Here is a 25,364-nt window from a genome sequence, read left to right as displayed (position 1 = left end):
GTTATTCTCGTTTTTGACTGGTAACCAGAGGTAACCTTCCACAATAGCTTACATTACCCATGCCAGAGAGCTTAATTTTAGGTCATGTACATATTATATTATTCAATGCTATAGCTGTATGTAAGCAACGTGCCGCCAGAGAGCTCAATTTTAGGTCATGTACATATTATATAATTCAATGCTATACCTGGTGCCATGGGCTTAAGAAAATAAAGTATGTTTCACTTTGTTTTTGCTTGTAAGGTCAGTACGTAATACCCTATGCAGCATTCGACCTGTCCCTACGGCCAGTCTTTTCTGGCGGGCGCCCTGTGGAGGATATAATTTAGGAAAATGGGGGAAATATTGAGGAGGCTGGGAAAATATAGGATATATGGTAAGAAACAAAAAGGTGACTTGATTGTCCCTGCTCCTACATGGCTCTGAACACCACCCCCCCCCCACCCCCTGCCTATGGCTAAAAGTCCTCAACCTGGCACCATAACTGAGACCAAACCAGCAAACTATGTAAGGTGTTACCATATTACTGTTACAACCATCCTTGGCACTTTTGGGGGTTTTTTTTCAGAATTGATGACTGTGTTAATTGTCATGCAGTCTTTGTTAACATAATGCTATGAATAGCTCTCAAAGTGACTTGTTGTATTGACTGTGGAAGGTATTTTTTCATCTATTTTTAGATGAATGCTTCATTAAAGCTGTAGTAATGTCTGTAGCTAAGGAAGAAACTTTCTGCCACTCTCCAATGGCTGACCAAATGTTATTAATCTTCACGCATAAATTGATATCTGGGCCATCGACCTACCTAAGAGATTATATCTACATGTTCGAAACAGTATGACTCACTCCTACATGGAAGAAATCATTGTCAGTTTTAATCCAGCCCAGAAAATTTTGTATCCCCAATTAGTCCCAAAGTCCCATTGTTGTGAGAAAAAAAACATTTAATTTTTTCTCTCCAAATATTGGCAATTAATGCCATAATTTTAACTACATCATCAATTTTATACATATGTAAGGAGCTCTGTTCCACTCTCCAGCCACTTACAGAACGCTACCATTGGCAACAATTGGCAATCGTTTGGGAGATCTGAACATGGTCATAACTGAAATGTTTCGAAAGTTGAACTATAAATGGGGATGTAATTGTCATGCAAAGAGCTGGGCTGTGTAATATGTGTTACACCAGAATGAGGATCAACAGATGTGATAAAGAGCAGGAGAATAACGATTGTTAAGGTGGGTGGTATGAGTAACATTGGTAATTATTTTGGCATGATTTTGGTGACATCTGAAACAAGCATGGTATCACTTTAAAGGTCTGTCCAGGGCCCCCCATACCAAGACTGAATATAACTGTCCTCAATGTGTATTCTAGGAATAAGCTAAAGTGGTGCCTTGTTTGACAACCAAACTCTCTCTCTGATAGCTTTTGTTTGGTCAGTTTAAATAGAAGAAGGTTTAAGAACCTCTCCCACTGTGTTTATTCAATGGGATTATGTCTGTGGCCTATTCCCTCTACATTCCTACCCCAGCTTTCATGGAAATCCCCTTCGAAATCCGTACCAAGGAATGATGAACTCATCACTGGTACTCAGTATCCCAGCAGTTATTCCAGTATCCCAGTATCAGTATCCCAGCAGCTATTCCAGTACCCAGTATCAATATCCCAGTATCAGACAGTATCTCAGTGTCCCAGTAGTTGTTCCAGTACCCAGTATTAATATCTCAGTATCAGTATCTCAGTATCCCAGTATCAATATCCCAGTATCTCAGTGTCAGACAGTATCCCAATATCAGTATCCCAGTAGTTATTTCCAGTATCCTAATATTGAAGTATCCCAGTATCAGCAGCTCAGTATCCCAGTATCAGTATTGCAGTATCAGTATTCCAGTAGTTATTCCAGTATCAGACAGTATCCCAGTATCAGTATCCCAGTAATTATTCCAGTATCCCAGTATCAGTATCCCAGCAGGAGTTATTAGGTCCACTCTGTATAGCTCTGATTTTAAAACCAAGAACCAATGCCCCATTTATCAGGAGTATAGTTGATTTATATATTACACTTTAAATATCATTTTATACCAAAAGGATGGACTTTAATTAGCCAGAAATATTATTTTCAAACTAGCTTAAGGACAGCAGGGTGGCCTGGTCGTGGTGTTGGAAATCTAAGTTATAACCACATGTAAGTGGATCTTCCAGCCTGAAGCCCTTAAACCTTGCAGTGACAAACAACAGAACAGTCTAACATGAATTGCAGTGTATATATAGAGCCATATTATATTATCTTGTTACCATGGCAATGTACATTGACAGCTTGTCAAAGTTTATCCAAGGGAGTCATGGACTCTGAATATTGCACAAGTACTTACTTTGCAGGGATTCCTGATGCTGCTTTTACATTTATAGGACTAAGGAACCACAGCCATTTGCTCATAACTATTACAATAAAGTTCATTTTATATGTAAAACTAATTTAGGATGATATGCCCCTGTAAGTTGCATTATGATTAAAGCCAGAGGTTATCATGTGTGCAATGTGTGACAAAAGTTTTAAAGATGAACTGAGCAATCCATCTCTATATGTATGTACAGGTACAATCCCCTTTTGTAAAGTTGGAATCCTATCAGATCCAAGGTCAAAGCAATAAAGTGAGAAAAATAAACAAAACATAGCATTTGCTTGCCAATGTACCACTATGGCAACACACCACCTGTTTGCTTCAAATATACAGATCTGTTGTTAAATTAAAGTTCTTAATGGAGCAAAACGATCTCATATCGTTCTTGGTTGCCCATTTTTGTTTTTTGGCATTCACCTAACTCCTTAAAGCCCAAAAACTTCACAAATATAGGAGCTAGGTTAATGATTATTTTTCTAACTTGAGTTAGTTTCAGAATTCATTTCAATGACTTCCTGCGAGCTTCCTGCCACTCTCATGAGTGACATCATACTTATTTTTAGCATTACGTAACGGTTGATCACTTTGAATTTCTTAGAATGTTGTCGTTGTCCTGTGAGGATTGAATGCAGAATACCTCTTAATGCAACGGGATCCTTACTCCCGTCCCCCCTCCCTTGCCCCTCCCTTCCTTCAACGATGGGGCTGTTCCAATGGCTGATGTTGATTTTTTAACAAAATTGTGGGCAAATTTCCTGCATCTGTAGGCCATTAAATCACATCCACATAGTATTTTTGTGTAGCAAAAATATGAATTTTTCAAATTTGGTGATATTTTGTGACAATATATCTGGTTACAGCAGGGATGAGTGATGTCATAATGGCAAGTGAGCTTTCTTTCTTTTCTTTTTTCATTTCATTCTTTTAACCGTAAATATAACATTTAGCTTTACTTATCTGCATTTGATAAAAATGTGTATATATGCAGGGAATATAATGACAGCTAGATTAATGCAAATATTCCAAAATGTAAGGATAAATCAACAAGGAAAATGTAGACTGAATTTAGAAAGGAAAGAGGGTTAAACTGAATAAAATCTACCATGTTGTCACCCAGGGACCCACCTAGCTACTCCATGATCCATTCCCTGGATGTTTTAACTCTTAAAGTCAAAATAGGTTGCATTCTGAATCAACCACTTCTAGTGTGAAAGGACAAGATATTGAGGTTGGGGTTTCCAGCTGACTGTATTGAATATTTTCCTTTCTACCATAAGTATTACACACCATAGTGTCTGCCAGTGAAAGATCCCTTAACTCTACTCAAGAGCTCAATGAAAAAGTTTAGATCACAATCTTCAAAATCGGCTCTTGTTGATTTAACGAATGTAAACTTTGAACATTGAGCCTCCTCCTCAAGCGGTTGAACAAGTGCTTATTTTACGAGGATCCTCTGTTGTAAGTTCTCTGAAGGGTAGAATCGTTAAAGTCTGCACTGCTGCTGTCCCATTCTAGTCCAGCTGTGTATAGATTAGCAAGTTATACAAACCAGGGGCCATCTAGAAGTCACAGATAACAGACTGTTTACTTAAACAAGCCTCCTGGTGATGAGTACTGCATCCGATTAATTGCACAAGCTTGATTATTATACGGCTCACGATTCATCGACTTAGGTAGACCAGAAATAAACCGCGTTTTGGTATATATACCAAAAAGTGGATCTTTCTTATTGCCGCTGAACGATGCAGATTGAATTGGGTTAGGACACTGCTTGGAATTTTGACCAAGTGGAGTAATATACCTCTTCACCCAGGTGTATAAATGGGGACTTGCAAGGTGACTTGTAAATATAGTTGTAAATATAGTAGTTCCTATGGGAAGTCTCCCAGGGGACACATGGCTGTGGTGCACTGTGGTGCCCCAGGAGAGATTGTTTGAATTGTGCACACTTTGGTGTGTAGGTGTGACCACAAGTTACCAATGACCAGGGTTAAGTACAGCGCGGCGAGACTTTATTGTAAGTTGCGCTATATAAGAAGTTAATGTTTAAGTTAATTATTATTATATATTCACACAACTTTTAAAATGAAATAGAAATAGATAAATTCGTCAATCATTTCTGGATCGAAGAAAGAAAAGAAAAGAGAGACGATTTTCGGACCTGGTTGTGATTCAGGTGAACAACGGTTCAGATATCTGGGTATAATAGGTTCTCTTTCTACAATGATGTCACCTGGCTTTATAATTAAAGCTACTTGCTTAGATTTCAAAACACAGTGTTGTGGAATCATAAATGAACAGTTCCTGAAAATTGATAACTTACTCTAAATGGACTTCACAACAGGAACAATTAGTGCAGTATGCAAGTGAAACTGATTGTGATCAAACTTGTGATTCTCACCGACTTAAAATGTTCCTCTACTGGACCTGCAGTTTGCAGCTTGCTTTATCAGCTAAAGTTGTTGAAAATGAGAACCCAAAGACAGGTTGAAATTGAGAGAGGGGGGGAGGGAGGAGCTGGGGAAGGTGTCAGATCAATACTGGTATAATTTGCACATGAAAATTGTTGATGTGAGTTTAGATGGCCCTCCTCCCCCTTCCCTCTCCCCCCCCCCTACTCCTCCATGCCCCAGTCAGATTGGTAGTTAACAACCGAATGCAAAATGCAGTTTCTATAGAAATGGCACAATAAAGGCAACAATTACATTAGTACGATACATTTTTTCCTCCCCTGTAACTGTGATCAACGTTTCGGATCTTATTAGTCGTAAAAGTCTATTAAAAAAAAAATTCTGTTTGAGTTTTTTTACTTTTCAGGTATTTTGGATGAGTTAGCACAGTTTATTTGCTTTTTTTTCACTCAGTTGGATGACTATTTGTTTTGATGAAAGTTGACAACGGAAATAAGGCTAATAGGAAACCCCTGCAAATAAGTTTATTGATCTCCAAAAATGAAAGGGGAACTTCTTCTCTTGCAGTTCGAATAACATCCTTTTTTTTTTCTTTCCCCAGGGCCCAAATACCAATCATGTGACAAGTTTAATGCACGCTGTGCTATTTTTAAAGAAGTACATTATAACTTTTCAAAGGAAAACAATCTAGTCAGTTTACTTTTCGTCTCTCAGGTTTCAAAATCATGAAATATTAGATATTCCATGAAAGAGATTTAAATCACCAGCTGAGCTCTGCTTTCATGTGCAATATGGGGAGTTTTTTTGGGGAGGAAAGATGTGGAAATGGGCATATATTTCCCTAATTTCTGTGTGCTAAGTTGAGAATTGTCATACAAATATATTTGTGTTTGGAATGTATCGGTTTAAATGACTATGAGACACTTAGTTGTGGATTCTTTTCAAAATTTGGTTTCAGTTCAGTTTTTTTTTGTCTTATTCTGAGTCATGTTGATGAAATAATACGAATCAACAATAGTAGCTCTGTTTGGTTAGATTTGTCCAGATCAAGTTTTAATCTTACATTAGTGCACATATCCAAAGTGGTGCCTTCCCTATGCCATTCAGTGTCGCAGAGAAATCTTCAAAAATGACCATTTCCAGCAGGCGACATACGTGCGTAGGTATGACCAGGTCAGTACCGAACAATGTCTGTCAGCTAGGGCAACGTTGGGTACATATTTCCCTAATTTCTATCCAGGGCCCCTAAATTCCTTTTGATGTGGTAGTCAGTAGTGTCTTGAGCCTCAGGAATCTGGCGAAACTCCTCAGGAACCTGTCAATGCTCTTCTGGTATCTTGTGAAGCGCCTCTGAAAGTCGATTAGCGGTCAGTTTTACCGTCACGTCATATTGAAAGTTGGATTTGGTATATTGATCTGAATTTTATTACATAAATCTATTATTATTATTTAACGGATTAATGACCAATTATTACGAATGGTGGCCTAACTTTTGATCTTCATGTCTGAAGAATTATGTGGTAATTAAAAAAAAAAAGATTTGGAGACTTCTCATTATCTGGCATGAATTCATTCATATTTGGTTACTTTTACCAACCTTTCCAATTTCCCCTTGGAGGGCCAGAAACCATTTGGCCCCATTTCTTCACATTTGATGTAAAATTGCTATGTTAAAATGTGTTCACAATCTTTGGAAGTTGCCAAAAACTTTAAGAATTAAAATTCGAAAAATATTTCCTCCATCTGTTAACCTTGAAAAAAGTTGACTGTGATGGATTATAGGTTTGATCTCTTTAACCCTTGATAACTTTGTCATTCCCTGAGCGCCATGGAAGTTAATTCTGAGAAGTACTTGTGAGTATCCTAGGTAATATTTACTTCGTAATCTCGCCTTCCTGATTCATAAACTAATAGCGGTTTTCGATCACCCCAGATTGATCTAACAGTCCACAAACATTTCCTCCCGATTTAACATCTTTCCCTATTAAAGGAGTCACAAGACCCACGGACAGCTGGACGGGACAGATAAAACCTCAAATTCTCATTTTAGAACAGAAACAACATTGGACAGACGATTATTACCCATAAAGTCACCCAAGTCGAGAATGAATATGACATCCTGTAATTCTCCTGATGACAAAATATTGTATTTAAGAAGCTTTTTTTCGCAATAGGTCAACAATCTTGCCAACTGTTAAACTCTGAATCAACTTGCAAGTGGTCGACTGTAGACATCGTTAATCTCACCAACTTTATCTCAAAGCCAAAGGTCATTAAGCATATAGTAATTAGTGAAATTGATTTGATGCAAATATTTTTTGCGCCTAAGCAAAATTTTGATTTCTTTTATACTGGAGGCAAACCGAATCTATTAATAGACTACCGTGATGGCATGTGTTTGCGCATGTGTGCGCGTGTGTTTGTGCCATGTGCCATACTTAACATCCATGATTATGAATTGTCAATTGTCAACAACTCTGTAATTGGACGACTTACATTAATCTTGGAGTGACTCGAACTCGGGACCTTATGATTGAAAGGCACCGGCTTAAACCACTGAGCTAACACTCCTAATAAATACACATAATAAAACAGTGGACTGATATAGCGCCAAACAAGATGAAAAAAAGACAAGATGTCGCTGCTCTAGGCCCTTAACGAAACATGTTCATCGCAATCAGAAGAACAAGTAAAGAAATCTGGGTCTGTGCAAGAAACGATCTTGCTGATCACTCGAAGAGAATTAACAGCTCGGGTGATAACATTCAAATCTTGTGTGCAGTGTAACCATATCCAAGGTCATCAGTATTGACCCCAAAATATGCTAGACAAATAATGGTCACTCAAGCACCAAACTTAAGCTAGCATTTTTACTGCGTGCCAGCCAAACCGGCCGGCTTCGAATCAGTTATACTTCACCGATACATTTTTTAACGGTCTAATTTAATGCTGGATCTGTAAATAACCTAGAAATATTTTGGAGATTCAGCATGAACCATCAGGTGGTACTTGACTTCTCAAACTGTGTACTTATTTCTTTAGCTAAACTAAAATTTGGTGCCGGTATACTGATCTCCTTTCTCGAATAAAACAATGGCCAAGAATTACTTAGACAGGTTGGCTAGGATCTTGTTTATTTCTCCACAATGAAACGTGACTTTATAATCGAGAAAATGTCAGCTTCTGCGTTATGCTAGGATTCTGCCATTGTGACATTTAAATTTAATTTGTCAAATTTTAACCAAAAGAACTTTATTAAACTAGAAAAAAAACAGCTGAAACCTTACAAAGAAGAATCTCACATAGAAATCTTACAAATTATCTTGAAATTCAAGCTTAAAGTCTGTTCCCGATCTGTTAATTAGCGTTTTGTTTGTGATTAATTTTGCTTTGATATACATTATTTATTAGTGGGTGTCTGTAGGTTGGAAAACGTGTTTCTGTAATACACTGTACTGGTATTACATAAGTCAAACGTTTTTCAACTCGCTTTGTTATTAAAGTTCCGCCTTGGATAGAAAAGCACTGGACTGACGCTGTGTTTCCTTTGCCCGTATATAGTTTCCATGGCGATGTTCTTTACTTATCATTTTAACGGTTTTTCTAATGTTTGTAATGAATAGCTGATGGCTTGTTTCCTCCTATTTTATACTATGTGATTTCTTGATGAGTGGAGGCTGACCTTTGACACAGCAATTGTTCTTGATTGCACACTCTTAGACAAACGCCATGGATAGACAATTATAGGACTCACTTTGTTTCCTTTGCCTATACATAGTTTCCATGGTGATTTTCTTTACTTAACACCATAATAGTGGTTCTAATGTATTGTCATCCATAGCCCGATGGCTTATTTCCTTTGATTTTCTACTAGCTAGGTGATTTTTCTTGATGTGTGTGACTGGCTGACCTTTGACACAGCAGTTGTTCTTGACTGCCCACATACGTAGGTCAGCTAGTCAATGCACTTTTTATTTTGTGTATAAAACCACTCCACTTACGAGCACATGTACAAAGAGTGCATGTCACCAATAACAGAAACTTAATTAGTTTAGTTTCTCAAGACATAGATATAACAATGTATATATGAAATACTCAGTGGCACATTGGCATGTTTCAGTCAATATACATTGTCAGCACAAGGCCTGTTCTTATGTTATTTATGTGTTTACCTGCTGTTTTGGCAGTCACAAGAGAAACAGGATGGGGGGATAGGGGGAGGGGGTTAATGTCCACCATGCATGTACAATCCATGTACTATGATGTGGATGGATCTAGCCAGTTTGACCAACTATCAAATGACCACATTCATACTATTGTCAGTAACAATTTCTCCTAATTCCAACAAGGCCATTTATGTTTAAACTGCTAAATAATTCCAGGATTAACTGCCCAGGTATGTTTTATAATGGCAAGGTCGTGGTATTAGATCGCTATAGGTCCCATCTTTGTTGTGGCAATTAATTTAAGATGTTGACTAGTGCATCCCAACAATAACAGTATTTTGGTGCAATGCCTTCAGAACAGCGGAACGTACCTCTCGCAAGGTATTGTGATTCTCATCCACAAGTTCAATTAACTTATGCCAACCCTGCAGCTTGTAAGTCTCTGCTCTGTTCCGCTCCATTCCCCCACCCCACCCCTACCCCACCCCACCCCTACCCCACCCCACCCCTACCCCACCCCACCCCTCCCCAACCCTGTTACCTTTCTTGAATTGATCTGTTGCTTTATGTAGATCCATGAGATATGATGATCCTGTGAAAACCTCTTCATTTCCTCATAATATGTCTTTTGGTAATGCTCACAATCAACTGTAATAATCTTGAAGAAAACATAATTCTTTTCCACTTGGCATGGTTGCTACACTAGACCTGGTTCCTCTTAGTCACAAATGGGATCATATTCATCTGATGCCTTGAAATTAATACTCCACTTGCTTCAATCCCCTCCCCCAACCCCCCCCCCCCCCGCCCATGTACATAAACACTGCAACCACAGGGCCTCACTGATTTTATCCAAACTCTGGCATCTGTGCCTGTAGAAAGGTTACCATTGAATTTCATCCTATTAGTTTTTATTTTCACATACCTGACAAACACAAGTTCCCCCACCCCCCCCCCCCCACATCCACCACCATTCACTGTCGACAAAATTATTATTCTCCTAGTTATTTCATCTTTTGCTTTGACATTTGACTAACCTACAACAAGACTACATCTTGATTATAATTGCCACCACCTGATTCTGGAAATCCCCCTCGTTCAGATTACATACCCACGCTGGCATGTGTCCAAAATAAGCCCTTCAGCGGCAAACATTTCTCTGGAGTAGCAGTTCCTTTAAAAGGGAAAGAAAAAAAGGAAAAAAAAAAACAATGCTATGGTAGAGCAAGGCTACTTAATAAGGTGAACTTCAACCCCTGGCGAAAAAGCTTGGAACTGGTATATGACTAAGATTACCTAATATGGTTTCAGGCCATTTAAGGAAGTCATTGAATAAAATACTAAGTAAACAGCTGCTAGTGTGTGTTACTGCCTCATTCAAACTTAAGGGCACGGTTTAAAAAACCTGTAGGATTTTTAAAAGTTGTTTTTGTGGTGAAACTGCAATATCTTTCAGCTTCGTTGCACAAGAAAGAAAAAATTTTTAGCTGGAGATTATGGAATCTATTTTGTTCACAAATAGGTAGTTTTTTAAGTTTGAAACCGCAACGTGCACGTGCTTGTATTCAGGAGGACAAAATCTGGTAAAGGACTGACGTTAAAAATGATTAGTTGGCAAATATGAAAGGAACTCAGTTATGAACCTGAGATTGAACTGTATGTAACATGGAAATTAATGCAATGGTGAAAACTTGTTTTTGATATGCATAGTAGAGGGCGAAAGATCTGATTTTTCCCAAAATTTCATGCAAGTGTTATATATATATATAAAGCAAAAATATGTGAGTCGGGCTATGGGCTGGTCGCATGATGTTGCATTTCCTAGTTACAAAAATGGTTGATAAATTGTTAAGATCCTGCCACTACTTGGAGGTTAAAATAATGAACTGTGGATGTACCAAACATTTTAACCACCCCCTTCCCCCTGTCACTCCCAACCTCAACCTGCTGTTAAGACACTTGTCTTTTTGTACTAAGTTATCACTAGTGAAAGACCATTCAGAAAATTTTGAGCATAATTGCTTCATGGACTTGATTCGAGCATTAACCAATGGTGCACTCCTTATTAACATGGGATTGTACTCATTTCTGGTATTCAATAGCAATTTGAAAAGGTTATAAAAATTAAGATAATGGTCCGCTTTAAAACCTATATATATATATACAATCACTTCTGTTTATCTGTATACTTCCTATATAGAGCTTATCTAGTAACTTTTAGAGTGCCCTAATTAGTGTCCTTCCATACAACAGAGCCTTTCAACTAGTTTATTCAATTAGTCAGATGGCAAGATATATTAGAGCAGATACCTTGCTTTGGCATTGCTGGCAAGTAGGTTGTCTCAGTTCATATCTTAAATCTATATTTGTATAAATATAGACATCCTTAATCTTGTACCTTGAACTTTGTTGAGAGGTCAAAGGTGAAATGTCCCCAGCATAAGCTAGATAAGGCTGCCGAAGTATATGCTTAAACTTGTAGTAGTAAAACACGGCTACAATCACCTTCATAAACATCATGTTTAAAAATCACTGAAGAAACATTTTGTTGTCTAATGTGACATTCCTCCCTGGCCATACTTGCTTTCAAGTCTAAAATGCCAAGATTTGAAGTAAAGACTGATTACTCAAACCTTTTCAGACCTTAACATGGTTTTTCATTCTTGTTGCATATATATATACATGGTATCATTGCTTTCTGATCAACAAATCATCCTGCTATAAGGATGGATATAATGATCAGTTGTGATATAATTACAGCTCATCTTTTATAACATTCTACTAGTTTGGGTACACTGGTTTGCACACTGCTGGCGTAATAGAGTCTCTATAGGGATCATTCAGGGATCTCACCAAAGTAGGAAGGATCTGCAGAATATGTCCTTCAATACCCATGATGCAATTCAGTGAACCGAACAAAATAGAGGTGCAAGATAATTGAGTGGGTGGTGTGTGTTAGCAAAATAGGGTCTTCCCCAGGGGGCATGAGTTTCCTTAAATATATCAGTGGTTAAAAGAAAATTAAAGTTATTTTCCAGTGGCAGACAGTGATAGAGAGAAATATTCCCACAGTTGTTTTAGTTGAAAACCCTATCTCAATATCTTGTTCCTAACAGATACAAGGCATGGCTGGTACCTGACTTTTGCATGTGGTGTGGCTGATTTAATGTAATGTTCTGACATGCTAAAAGTGTCAACGCCTCCAGGGAGTGTTTCTTTTAAAGGCAGACTGAGATATCATTTTGATGTTGTGCAAAAAGAAATTTAATTTTGATATTGTGATCTTCTTGTTGATTTTTATCCTTTAGAATATTTGTTCAGCATATGTCACTATGTCGTTTGCTATTTTTAGAATTTCATGCAAATGCATCTGTAGAAATATAACTTTCCACTGTGAATACTTAATTGATCCCAGATAATGATAAAATAAAACAAAATCATATTCTGCTGAAGTGCAGTGATGATGACATCATTCACTATGCTGGGTTGCCAGATGCAGTCGTACAACCTCATCACCCAAATGATTTGAAAAATTGATTTCTTAGCATTGCAAAGTGCTATATAAAGGATGTTGTTTTGACCTGAAGAAATTTTATTTCATGCAATCATTATCAATATTTACATTTGTAATCACAACTAAAAATTTGGAAAAATATTTAATTTTTTTTTTTGGGGGGAGGGGCATGTAATACATGTATTTGGTTTCTTCCTGTGCTAATATTAACTGAAGGAAGATTTTTCTTTCTTTAATCTTCTTCTTTGTTATTTGTCTTTGTTTTGTTTCTTTGAAAGATTTGTTAGACTCCTGTCATAAAGAATAGACCAGGGGAAATTCATTTTTGACTGATAAAAAAAGAAGGAAGCAGGTGTGTCATGGAAGCATTCTGCCAAACAACAAAAGAGAAATATTGTCAAGTTCAATCATAATATTAACAATGATAATAAATGAGACTTATATAGCGCCAAATCAGTAGACAAAAGTCACTGCTCGAAGCACTTTACAGAGAGAGCAGATTAATTTACAAAAGAACAAGTGAAAAGATGGGTCTTAAGTAGACTTTTGAATGTAGAAAGTTTAGAGCATGTTTGAATTTGAACATGCAACTGACAATTTCAATAATAAACATCTTGAACATGTTATGTAAGAATTACATGCAAATGATGCTTAAAATATGCTCTTCTTTAGGTAGTTAAAAAATAAATTTCCATGGGGACTTAAACTATATATAGAAATGAGATTTATACGATCATAGCTATGCGTAGTGATCAGAGCAGCGGGGGTGTGTGTATACCATCAACTAGAAATGTGATAATTGTCATGAAAAATAGAAATTGATGAAGAGAGACTGCTTTGACCTGGCTTCAAAATTGGAATTGATTCTTTATTAGAAGCACGTACATCAAGTACCAAAACATACATGAAAAATCTAATTGCCCTGTATACATAGGTTGTCCTTTAAAACCAATTTACCCCCTCTAGTTTATGAACTCTTGCGGTTATGAAATGGAGGCCAACTTCATATTTTGCAACGATCTGCAAATCATTTCTGCATCACCTTGGAAATTTGTTTTGCAAAACTGCCCTTGTTTGCAAACAGTCAGACCAGTGGAGACCAGACTGTGAGGATTATATTGTGGGTCATTAAACTTGTAAGCATTCAATGATACAAAGTCCTCTCCAAGGCAGGTTTCTCCAGTCAACAAGAATTTTTAATCCCACTTAAATTATTGGAAATAGTTTCCAAATGTTTTCACAGCTTAACCTGAAGCAATCCAAAATGGCACGCCCTCTCTACTGTATAACGAATATAGATGGACACAAATGTGAACAGGGAGATTTGGCCCCTTTTTTTACCTTTTTTTTTTTTTTTTTTGTGACCAATGAAAAATGAGCAAGGTGAGATGAAGGTCATGACGGTAGTTACATTAAATGCAATGTAATATATATAGTATAGCATATGTGAGAAATCATGGAGGGAGGGAAGGGAGGGGACATAAAACAAGAGAATAAAAAAGTCAGAGTTGAGGGTTTGATATTCCAAATCATGGCAAGTTTACACATCTTTCATGAGACCTTAAAAAGTATCACCGGTCCACTGTATCATGCCATTTGAAAGATCTTTGGTTATGTTTTAGAGTTGAGCAAATAAGCAATAGAATTAGGGTTTTCTAAAAATTATCTACTCTGAAAGATGTGAAAGATCTTGCAGGTGACTCTCTCTTCTTTTTTGGGGTGGGGGAGGGGAGGGGCTTAGAATGTTTGTTTTGTACCCCTTTCTTTTCTTGCAATGGCTCTGTCTATCTCTGTGTCTGTCTTTCCTATTCAATATTAACTTGAAATAAGAAAGTTTTTTCTTTGCCTCTTATTTCCAACCGGGCGTTTTGGACATTGTGAATGTTACTTTCTCAGAAATTTGATAAAAGTTGGACAAGATAACATTCTTTCTTTCCCTTCTCATTGTTCAAGTTCATTTGATCAAGTTACCAAACCCTAACTGTAGTGTTTTTGATTCTTTCCAATTTTTTTACACTGTGGTAAAATTAGAGCACCTCCCTGGGTGGCTCGTTCTTGGTAATTAATATTACAATGCTTCATTGTGCTTTACCATTGAATGATAACCAGTTTTTAGTATTTTGGACGAAATGCATCCTTTGAGTTGTAATTTGTGTGTTTAAAAAGGTAATAAAGAGCCTGTTTTCCATTATCCCACAAAGACATAAATCCTGAAACCCTATCAAATGGCCGATGACTGACCTCCCGCTGGGTCGGGGAGATATATTATATACCAAAATTAGAATGAAGCTACATGTTTTCTCTTTGTTAATTGGCCAAAATAATTCACCATGCAGTAAGATTACTGTACATCAGCAGAGAAGTAACTAACTTGGAACATATTCTTTCTTTTTTTCTTTATTCGATTCATTTGTGTCAGATCAGATGTTTGTTTTATTACACTAATATGCTAACAGAACAAAACTCGGTGGCATATGCAATGGGGGGGTGGGGGAGGTTAGGGGGCCCAGAGTAGGCAGTATGTTATAAGAACAGCTTCTGTAACCCATCATAGGCAGTTATTGATAACACTTACCTAAACCATGGAGGTAAAACAGAACCAAGCATCTAGGCAATAAGCATATACACTGTTACTTAAACCTAGCATAGGAAGTGAGATATACACACTGTAAATTAAACCATTAAACCTAGCATAGGCAGTAAATTATATGTACATTAAAGTAACAAAGTTATATATACACTGTTACTTTAACCAACAGTAGGCAGTAAGTTATATATACACTGTTACTGGAAAACAGCATAGGCAATAAGATATATATAGAATGTTACTGTAACACGTACAGCATAGGAAGTAAGATATACACACTGTTAATATTGGAACACGACATAGTCAGTAAGTGGTGTATACACTGTTTGCTTTATTACCAAGGGTAGGCAGTAAGTTATATGTATACTGTTACTTCAATGCAGCGTAGGCAATAAAATATATACTGTTACTGTAACACAGCATAGGAAGTAAGATATATACACTGTTACTTTAACACAGCATAGGCAATAAGTTATATGTACACTGTTTACTTTAACACAGCATTGGCAATAAGATATATAGATTGTTACTTTATCACAGCATGAATGTAACTTATATACATTGCTACTTTAACCCAGCATAGGCAGTAAGATGTATCCACTGTTACTTTAACACAGCTTAGGCATTAATTTTATGTATACTGTTACTTTAATACAGCATAGGCAATAACATATATATACTGTTACTTCAACACAGCATAGGCAGTAACTGTTACTTTAACACAGCATAGGCAGTAACTGTTACTTTAACACAGCATAGGCAGTAAGTTATATGTATACTGTTACTGTAATACAGCATAGACAGTAACATATATATACTGTTACTTTAACCTAGCATAGACAATAAGATATATACACTGTTACTGTTAACCTAGCATAACCTAGCATAGGTATAGCTATAGTCAACTGCAGGGACAGATTTCAACCGACCTCTCTTTGACTTGGCCTGTAAGTTACCTCTGTGGGAAAGAGTCATAAACGAATTTAACTAGTCTATGATGACAGTTTTAATTAGCACAAAGCATTGTTGTTCTTCATCAACTGGCCATCACTCTATCTGATCAAGTGAAAAGACCATCACAGCTATAGCTGTATGCTTTAGTAGCCAAATACAAACAATATGTACTACCTGTGTAAGGTCAAAAGTCTGAAAACTATAATTAATCCAGACCAATTTAAACTTGAACCTCTCTGGCAAACTTAAAATATGAACAAGCAACAATTTTGATTTTGACCTTTGTCTAATTAATTTGTGGTGAAGATCAGGTCACCTTGAGATTATTACAGTTCAAAGTTTCCTGAAAATCTCAAGTTACTTGAAGAAGTGAAAACAAGATTAAGGAAAAACCAACAAACGATTATTTCTCACCAAAGTCTCTGAAGGTGAAATCAAAGCCCTTTAAAATCACTGGTTTACTTAAAGGTCCATATTGCATTTATCTGGATATTTTAGCATTCCATATTGTCACATACATTCGTTTACATTTCAGCAACTTGCAATTGATGAAAGAGAGATTACTGTGATAGAATTTTTATTCGGGGAAACCCTAAGTATCAAGTTATGAACCTAATTTTTTGGGCAAAAAACCATAATGCATGTACACCACACCTTTCTGTTGTCATATTTAAATTAATTATGGTTTAAGTCATGATTTTTTTTTTTTTTTATATTGTAAATTTTTCACAGTTAAGTTTCATTTTAGTGTTGCTAAATAAGAAGATTTTCAAAGCAATATATGCAAGCTCATTTTATAACAATTCGTATAGGAATATAATGCACTGTCATGTGTACATATATACATACATATCGTTCGCACACCGGCAAAGTATATGGGACGGTCAGTAATCCAGAAATTTCAAACGTATTGCGCAATACTGAGGCAGGCCAACTTGACCTTTTATGCATGAAATGCATATGTAATAGAGAGAGCATTTATAGGTATGGTTTATCGTTTTTCGCGCAAACTATGTTTGGTACATGTTTGGAGTAGTGTTAAGAGCACAGTTAATGGCATGCAGGCATCACTTTGGGGTGATACTTAAAAGCAGTATGCTCCTTTAGGTATCCCATTGTTTGAGTTCATTTTTTTTTTTTTTTAGCCGTTGTTAGCTTATTTAAGTCAAAATTTGCACCAGACTTTACTATGCCACAATGATGCATAAAATTGATCCAATATCAGACACAAATGAACCAAAGTTTATCTGTTTTTGTATCAAATCAGTGTTGGTAATGAGAGGGGGATGAGGGGGGGTTGGGACATGATTTGAGGATCATCCTCAAAACTGAAGGAGATGGAGTCATATAGCTGAAATATTATTGTGAGAAGAATATTTTAAAGCTATTTAGAGATTCTTCATTTCCTGACCCTTCATTACCTCATCTTCTATATTTATGAATCTGAAACCTCCTCTGGTTGCTAAGCTGACATCTATTTCCGCAATCTCTTCCGTCTCTTCGTCGTACAGTTTTACCAAGAAATTTGGATTCTCGTCATCTCGGAGATGGCCTGTTGCCAGGACCTTATCTAGTTTACAAGCCATCCTCTCGGGTGAAAAGTGAGGTTTCCTGGCGGCCTATTTTTCGCTATTGTCTTTCACTTTCCCCGTCTGGGTTTAACCTTTTCATAAGTGCTCCGCAAATAACGAAGCTCTCGAGAGGAGGAGAACAACTGTTATTGATTATCCAGCATTTGTCATTACTGCACTTAAAGCAACATCTGCTTTGTTTCTGGTCAAAAATTATACCAAAAGCTACAGGTTTTGTCATTAAAAATCAGATTTTGATAGATCAAAATTAATCAAACTGTAAGTAGTACCCTCCTAGATATTTCTGAACAAAGTTAAGGCCAACGAGTATTTAATTAATGTACCTGATTAGACTTATCGACATCTTGTAGCCCGCACACTTTTCGTATTAACTATTAATCCGGGCGATCCCGAATTGGGAGAACTGACACTGAAATTTGACTTTGACGATGTGAATTGAAATTTTTCTTTTTTTTCACCCCCGTGAAGCCGAACGAACGAAGTTTTAAATTGTCTATGGCAGCGTCAAAATATTCACCTAATGGAATTTGTAGTGCTACGAAATTAGAGCACCGATCTGCTCAATATAATCACTGTAGCCTAGTCTAATGGCCACAAGAATATCATACATGTGCTACCTATGCAATTAACAATACCCAGAGAGCATTCAGGGAAAATCTTAACTATTTGAAATTTATCTGAGCTGGAAGGAATCATAGCATGATAGTCGCGATGGTCGTTGACTATTTGGTCGTTGCTCTCATGATTTCGGACGGAAAAAGGATATGAAAAGATAGCAAGAATGGAAACGATTTGTGTCAATTCTTATTTCCTGTCTTATTGTGTAATTCCTTTAAGACGGCTTTTATTGTCTTTATCTATCTCTCTTTGTGCATGATGAAGATATCCCTATTTCGGATGATAACTTTTTATTTATTTTTTATTTTTCTTGCCTTTGGCCTTGGTGGTTATTTAATCCCCTTCAGTGTAAAAATGGGATATTTTCTCAGTCAAGGTCTAAGGATATTTGTGGTATTATGATAGGCTTAACTTGTGATAAGTATTCACAGGATGTTGGCATAAGTAATAGGTCATACAATGTCTCCTTTAATTTATATCAAAATGTTTGGAGCAGATACATTATACTGAATACAACCCCAAAATACACTAATGTTGCTGTTTATAAACAGTGATCACTGAATTCTGTAAAGGATGGTGGATCTAGGGTAGGGTTTGTGGGGGTGGTTTGTTGGGGGGTTTGTGGGGGAGGTTGGCTATGTATACCCCACTATTGTGTCATTAGACTAAAACTACCCCAATACCCAAAATTACATCAATTAACATCATAAATTGTCATAAAGAACCAGCTATTAAATTCAAATCATTTGTCAGGGCATTGATGCAGAATCAGGTGCAGTCTTAAGGCTCCCAATGAGATGTTATTTATATTTGTCTTAATCTCCCCTCCCTCCTGTCCCTCTCCCCCTCCCTCCTGTCCCTCTCCCTCTCGCCAACCTCAACCCCCATCCCTTGATTAATCAGTTGCAGCCTCAAGACTGCTGTAATAGTGTTTTTCCATGTTTAAACTTACTTTGGGGGAGACACATCTTTTAAGCTGTATAATTAAGTTAAATTAACCCTTGAAATAGTTAGTCCCATTGATGATCAAGAAGCATGACAGCCCTGTACACTGAACATGTGGAGTCATTGTAGTCAGCAAATATACACAAGGTATGCAGTGTAAGAAAAATGATCAAAACAACTCCAGCAGTTGGCAAACACCCACCCCAATCTCATAAATAGCTTTTCAATAATAAAGGAGGTTTCATTCAAATAATTTCCAACACCTACCTACCAGGCTGAATGTTGAATAAGGCCATTTTTTTACCAATCTCTTTTAAAGAGAGTGTTAAAACAAAGTTTGGTTTCTGTATTGAGTAAACAAACTGGGTAGATGTTTGTTACGAAATAATAAGACTTTAACCTATCATCGTTGTCGGTAAGTTAAAGAATTATGAAAAGAAATAAAAGACACTGCACGCATTACAGTCACTTCATATAGAATCTGCATAACTCACTTGCACTGTGAAAAGTTGTCTTTATATGGATAGTTTCGATTATAAGGAAAACCCACAGGGCACAGTAATAAATGTAAACATGAAATCTGTACCACTGGTATTGATGAATTTATGATATGTCCATTTAAGCAATATAACAAATTTGAAAAAAAAATCTCCCTACATATTCCTGACTCTTGTTATTTACTATAATGTACACATCTATTAGGCCTACCAAGCATAACCATCAGAAGAATATTTAAACTTATGTTTTTCTGGCAAAAATATTAGTTTTGTTGAATATTCCAGATGGTTATTCTTCTTTCTTTATTATATTAATGTTTTGGAAATTTCAGTATTGAGGGGGTTTTTCCCCCTCCCCCCTTCTCTTCAGTTTGAATATGCCATATTTATTACTATTAGTACAACACTACACAGGTTTTGTGACATATGTACTCTGTAGTTAACTACAATTTAGAGTAAATGGAATAACCACTTATAAGGAGTCATTTTGACCAGGACGCATCACGTATATACTGCAAACACATCTTGGATTCGACTGTTCGTGCTGCATACACCTTTAAGATCACGCTCCTTGAAATGACTGGTCCAAATTTGGGGATGCAACTCCATATTAGTATACCCCAGTTAGTCAGTTCACCTTTTATGGTGCCTGTCAAACCTTACTACTATACGAACATTTTAACACTACGTTTGGACTTGTCCTTACACCCCTCGGAGTTTGATCAAGAACAATCACAAAAGAGACACCATCACAACCAACAATACAGGTGCCTTTTTTGCCACTCCAAACCAGAAAAGTCAATGTTTGCCTATAAAATCGTCCCCCTCTTTCTTTCATTAAGTCCTCTACCAGTTTTAAAAGTCTGTTTACCTAAAAACTTGACGATCTGAAGGATCAATCTTGGAACTATATAATTTAACTGCGGTATAAAGTTGAACATAACAGAAAGGATTGCAACTGCTCTGATAATTTGTTCAGTGACCATAAAGTGTACGTCTGAACAAGGAACCATCCAAAAATGTTACCCAGAAAATTTGCTTTCAAAATAACACCATATTGGCAGCAATGTGACTTTAAAAAATGTTGATGCAAGAATGTTTTGCTTCTTGTTTCATTTCTGATCCTTCCAGAAAAAAACCATCAAACTAATAAAAAAAACCATGAAGAAATCAACTCATTACAAAGTCAACCTGAAAAAGTTTACATTATCTTAAATCCTAGATGTTTTTCAATTCCGACAAATTGTTTGAAGTTGGTCAAGGGTTAAGACATTTCTGTAAAGTCGCTGTACTTTTCACAGGAGTTAAATCACGTACAATCACGGCGGGCTGTGATGTTTGGCATTCTGCACATTCTGCTAGGCAGTGTGAATAAATTGAGAGAGATGAGGAACAAGAACAGGGGACAACATCCACCCCTCCCCCCAACACATCCCTAAGTTTTGTGAAGAACTCATTTTTTATTTATTAGAAATGTTCTTTCATTGAGAAATCAAGGAAACAGTATAGAAAGTTACCTTTTGTGGGATAGATAATAAAATAAAAAATTTATTACAAAAGTGTATTTCTTTCTGGTTTACCCGCTCCAATCACATCCCACTGCCCTTCAAAGTTTCTGTTCCCCCAGTCGTCCCCGACCCCTTCCCCTCCCCTCCCAGCTACCATCACGGCGGGCTGTGATGTTTGGCATTCTGCACATTCTGCTAGGCAGTGTGAATAAAGTGAGAGAGATGAGGGACAAGAACAGGGGAAAACATCCAACCCCCCTCCCCCCCTCTCCACATATCCCAAGTTTTGTGAAGAACTCACTTTGTATTTATTAGAATGTTCTTTCATTGAGAAATCACAGAAACAGTTAAGAAAGTTACCTTTTGTCCGATAGATAATAAAATAAAAAAATTAATTACAAAAGTGCATGTTTTTCTGGTTTACCCCCTCCAATCACAGTCTCATATCCCACCGCCCTTCAAAGTTTCTGTTCCCCCAGTCGTCCCACAACCCCTCCCCTCCCCTCCCAGATTGAAATGTTTACTGCAACTTCTATCTTCATATATTTTAACAGCTGTTATAACAACATTTGTGCATGCACAATAGGTTATGTCTCAACAGGGAGTTGTAAACAGAGAACCTTTACTATTAAAATGATCAAACAGGCAGTTCACAGCCACCTTCAAAGTAAATTTCTGTACTTTTAACATGCCTAGAAAGAAGACGACTATAGGCAGAATCTTAATCTTATATGTCTAATAGTCCGAGACGGGGGGGGGGGGGGGGAATGTCCATAGCTGTTCTGGTTTTCAAGATATTCAGCTTTAACTTGTGCCCTATCTATGGAATGCTCCTTCAAGGCTAAACTGATGATGAGGTCAACTCATCAGTTTAAGCCTCCATGTTTAACATTAATCCATCGTTTTATCAATTCTAATAACTCCACCATAACATGTTCTTTTAACTTCATATAAACAATGGAGTCATCCTTAGATGATATTCAACACCCTTTGAAATTTTGTAATGTACTTTGAAAAAGATTATTAGTATTATTTTTTTTTTTTTTACCACGCTTGGTATTTTTATTGGTAACATTCTTGTGCCAATTCGAACATATTTGAATACAATAAGGTCAAAAACCTTTTACAAGTAATGATAAGTACATACAAAAACAATCGTAATTAACTGAACAGTATAGTGCAATTAATGAGTCTTTTAATTGCTCGTAAGAAATAAAAGCTTTGCCTCTTTGCTTGAGTCCTTTTTCAAGTTTAATAGTAAATTTTAACTTATATAAAAAATCTCTACATATTAAGCTATTTAGAAGTCTTAAGTTTTCCGTTGAGTTGTGTATTGCAAAACACTTGAGGATCTGACATAAATGTTAGTGTATTAGACTTAGAAGTCCAGCCGCTTTCAATGATGAGCCTCATTTGTTTCATTGGTCATTCTCAAAAGCAGATTGTAGAAATACAACCTGGACAGGTAGCACATGTTCTTTATACGGGTCTAAAAATACTAAAATTAATTCTGTGCCTTATGATCATCCTTTAATGTCCAGGATATAAATTTCATTAACCAGGAACATTCTTTGGATTAAACTCCTAGCAAGTCTTAGCCACCTAAAACTGGGCAACTTGACTGATACAAACAAGCCTAGAACATAGCAGTTGTGTTCAAAAGGGTTAAAACATGGTGTAGTAGCACTATAAACTGACTGGTTACTTTCAGTATGACTGTAAGGTTTCGTATGTTATAAAGTTATAAATTAATAAATTACTAGCTAAAACCAGTTAATTATTATACTTATGTATAAATTCAACAACAAAGTTGTTCTGTTATTTACAAACATGTTTAACTCCAGGAAAACCATATCTCTGTCCATTCCAAAATGAAACTACAGAAGTGCATAGTTAGTCAGCTAAAACTGCTAACAGCACTTCCTCCAGGGTATTCTGTCCATCTTAATTTATATTCCGAAGTTTTACGGAAATTAAATGTATCAGGATTGAGAGAGAGAGGCAGTGAAACTGGGGGGGGGGGGGTGAGGGAAGGGAGAGGGGGTGGTGGTTCTGTTTGTTTTCTTCTTTTGGTTCTCTTGTCTAATTGTAAAGTTCTGTTTTTTTTATTAGGGAGTGTCACTACCCGACAAGCCCTATCGGATTTTTTAGTACACTTCCTTTCACAAGTTTTGTTTCTTATCTCCTTCTATGTCATATGTCATACTTATGTTGTGATAAAACAAAAATAAGTAAATGAAATGACATGAAATTAAGTTCTTGGTTACCATTATTGGATTTTTTCTAGTCACAAATTTCCTATACTTTTTTTCTGCATCACATGGTGAAATTGAAATCCTGAGAGAGGGGTGGGTTTATTTGCAAAAATGAGAATTATGGATAATTTTTTTTATTTTTTATGAATGTATCTTAGCAGCATCTGGGTAATTGAGGATTATTTTTTAAGTTTCAAAAATATTCCAAAATGTATCCCATTGTAATTTGTACCTACAGGTTGGGTACTGGAAGCATTATGTCACCACACCCCCCTTTTTGCACTCTACAAACAAACCATATTTTCCCTGCTTCCATCCTTTCCTCAGGTCCAGGCTCTGGGACTGTAGACTCCCCAACCCCCATCTCATCAGGTGGTGCATGAATGTTAAGTTAGCCGCAAAGCTATAATGGCTAAGAAAAAATGGTAAAATATCAAAAAGTCAGAAGAAGTACATTTTGTGAGGCAAAGATACGCAATACCCCCACCCCCCCCCCCCATCAAGGTTTTTCCATGCAACTATTGTCAATACTAATTCAACCATATAAATCAGTATAGCGGCATTGTTTTCCCAACATTCATCTCTCCACTTTTAATCGCCTTCGTTCCTCCTATAGCGAGGCCCTATCTAATTGTGGGGGGGGGGGGGGCGGTGGGGATGATCATTCACGTTCTTCCGGCAGATTTCACTAAAGCCATATTGAAAGTTTTCCTTTCCATGGATATCTATGAATAGATTTCTTGTCACAGCAACAGAAAGAAAGAAAGAAAAAAATCCCATAAACAGAACTTGAATGGTTACATGGTTTACTGCTCCCTTTACTATTCTTCTCAAGGACATGTTACCAATTTGCCAAGCTGCTGTTGCCATGACAACACCCTACTTTCAAGATTTTCTAAATAACCAATTGACTTGATGGTGTCAAAAGCATCATTCAATATTTTTATGTCTCTATCGAGTTACACCCTCCAGGCACGAAAAATCAATTTTCAGTCAGAATATTTCATACCCTTGTATTTATGATTGTTCTGTCTGGTGAATTCCTGCACCCATGTTGTTCCCCTACGTTCACACGTTTTTCTTTCCTCTTTTGCCGGAACTAACACATTGATCGGGGCCGTGTTGTGATTGGTCACCTCGATGCAGAAACGGATCGTTTCCGATTGGTATTTACGTTTCCTTCAAGTTTATGTGAGAGCTCTTTCGTATGGAACATAACTAAGAATTTCCATAAAAACATGATAAAAGAAAATAAAATCAATAAATATTTTCTTGATGTCGATCATGTCTTTGAATGAGTGAAAAAAATAAGGTTCGTCTTGGATTTATGGAGGGATTAGAGACAAACAAAACATATCACACTGAAGCCGTATTGTACAGACGGCATATTCAAAGACGCATAAGATAATTTAGGGCATTTTCTGTTCATATTATTCGTGTTCTCCTAAGTTGTCAGGAATTTTTGCTACATTATGTTCTTGACCAATAAAATCACTTTCTCAAAAGCAAACTCACTTCGCTCAGAGGAATGGAAGACAAAGTTTCCTAATTAACTGGGTACATTTTTTTTTTTTTTTTTTTACGCATTTTTACCACTCTAAGGGGTGACATGTTTTTGTGAGGGCTGCGTGTATGTTTGCTGTAATACTAAGCCATTTGGTGAACATCATCACCATTATCAAGTAATAAGTCAAAATAAGCGAGTATAAGCACTTTGGAGGGGGAGGGGGTGTGGTGGTGCGGGAAATGTGATGTTGCACAGTTTGAGGGTGGTTCAGATATTGCAAATCTTAAGAATTACATGTTATACTTACATAGGAAAGTAGGTCCTTCAACACAAATTTGAAAAGAGTAAAGAAAACAAAATGATTAAGTAGCTACACCCCACCACCCACCCCCCACCACCCACCC

The 25,364-nt window shown here is 36.8% G+C and overlaps 1 protein-coding gene and 1 long non-coding RNA gene across 13 annotated transcripts in view; one reads left to right on the top strand and one right to left on the bottom strand.

Moving 5' to 3' along the window:
- The window catches only part of LOC139971031 (DNA repair protein RAD51 homolog 2-like), a 278,473-nt gene that overhangs the window by 232,149 nt on the left and 20,960 nt on the right, over positions 1-25,364 (top strand). For 2 of the 9 annotated variants that reach the window (XR_011794285.1, XM_071977184.1), the window contains one exon: positions 17,550-18,799. The exons of 5 other annotated variants lie outside the window; for them this stretch is intronic. The gene's annotated coding sequence lies outside the window, so the exon portion shown is untranslated. Of the gene's footprint in view, positions 1-17,549; positions 18,800-23,780; positions 23,879-25,364 lie in introns of those variants that run through there. 2 more of the 9 variants (XR_011794288.1, XR_011794286.1) reach the window with 2 other exon arrangements.
- Positions 9,974-25,364, bottom strand: part of LOC139971036 (uncharacterized) — a 57,496-nt gene continuing 42,105 nt past the window's right edge. The window contains exons 3-4 of one of the 4 annotated variants that reach the window (XR_011794299.1): positions 24,463-24,671; positions 21,970-23,865 (exon numbers count right to left, since the gene is read on the bottom strand). This is a non-coding gene — a long non-coding RNA (uncharacterized lncRNA). Of the gene's footprint in view, positions 10,158-21,969; positions 23,866-23,885; positions 24,672-25,364 lie in introns of those variants that run through there. The other 3 variants (XR_011794300.1, XR_011794297.1, XR_011794298.1) reach the window with 3 other exon arrangements.

The sequence above is a fragment of the Apostichopus japonicus genome, chromosome 8 (assembly GCF_037975245.1).
Source record: "Apostichopus japonicus isolate 1M-3 chromosome 8, ASM3797524v1, whole genome shotgun sequence".
Taxonomy (NCBI): Eukaryota; Metazoa; Echinodermata; class Holothuroidea; order Aspidochirotida; family Stichopodidae; genus Apostichopus; species Apostichopus japonicus.
Note: the sequence above shows the minus strand (reverse complement) of the source record. Positions and strands in the feature narration are given on the sequence as shown.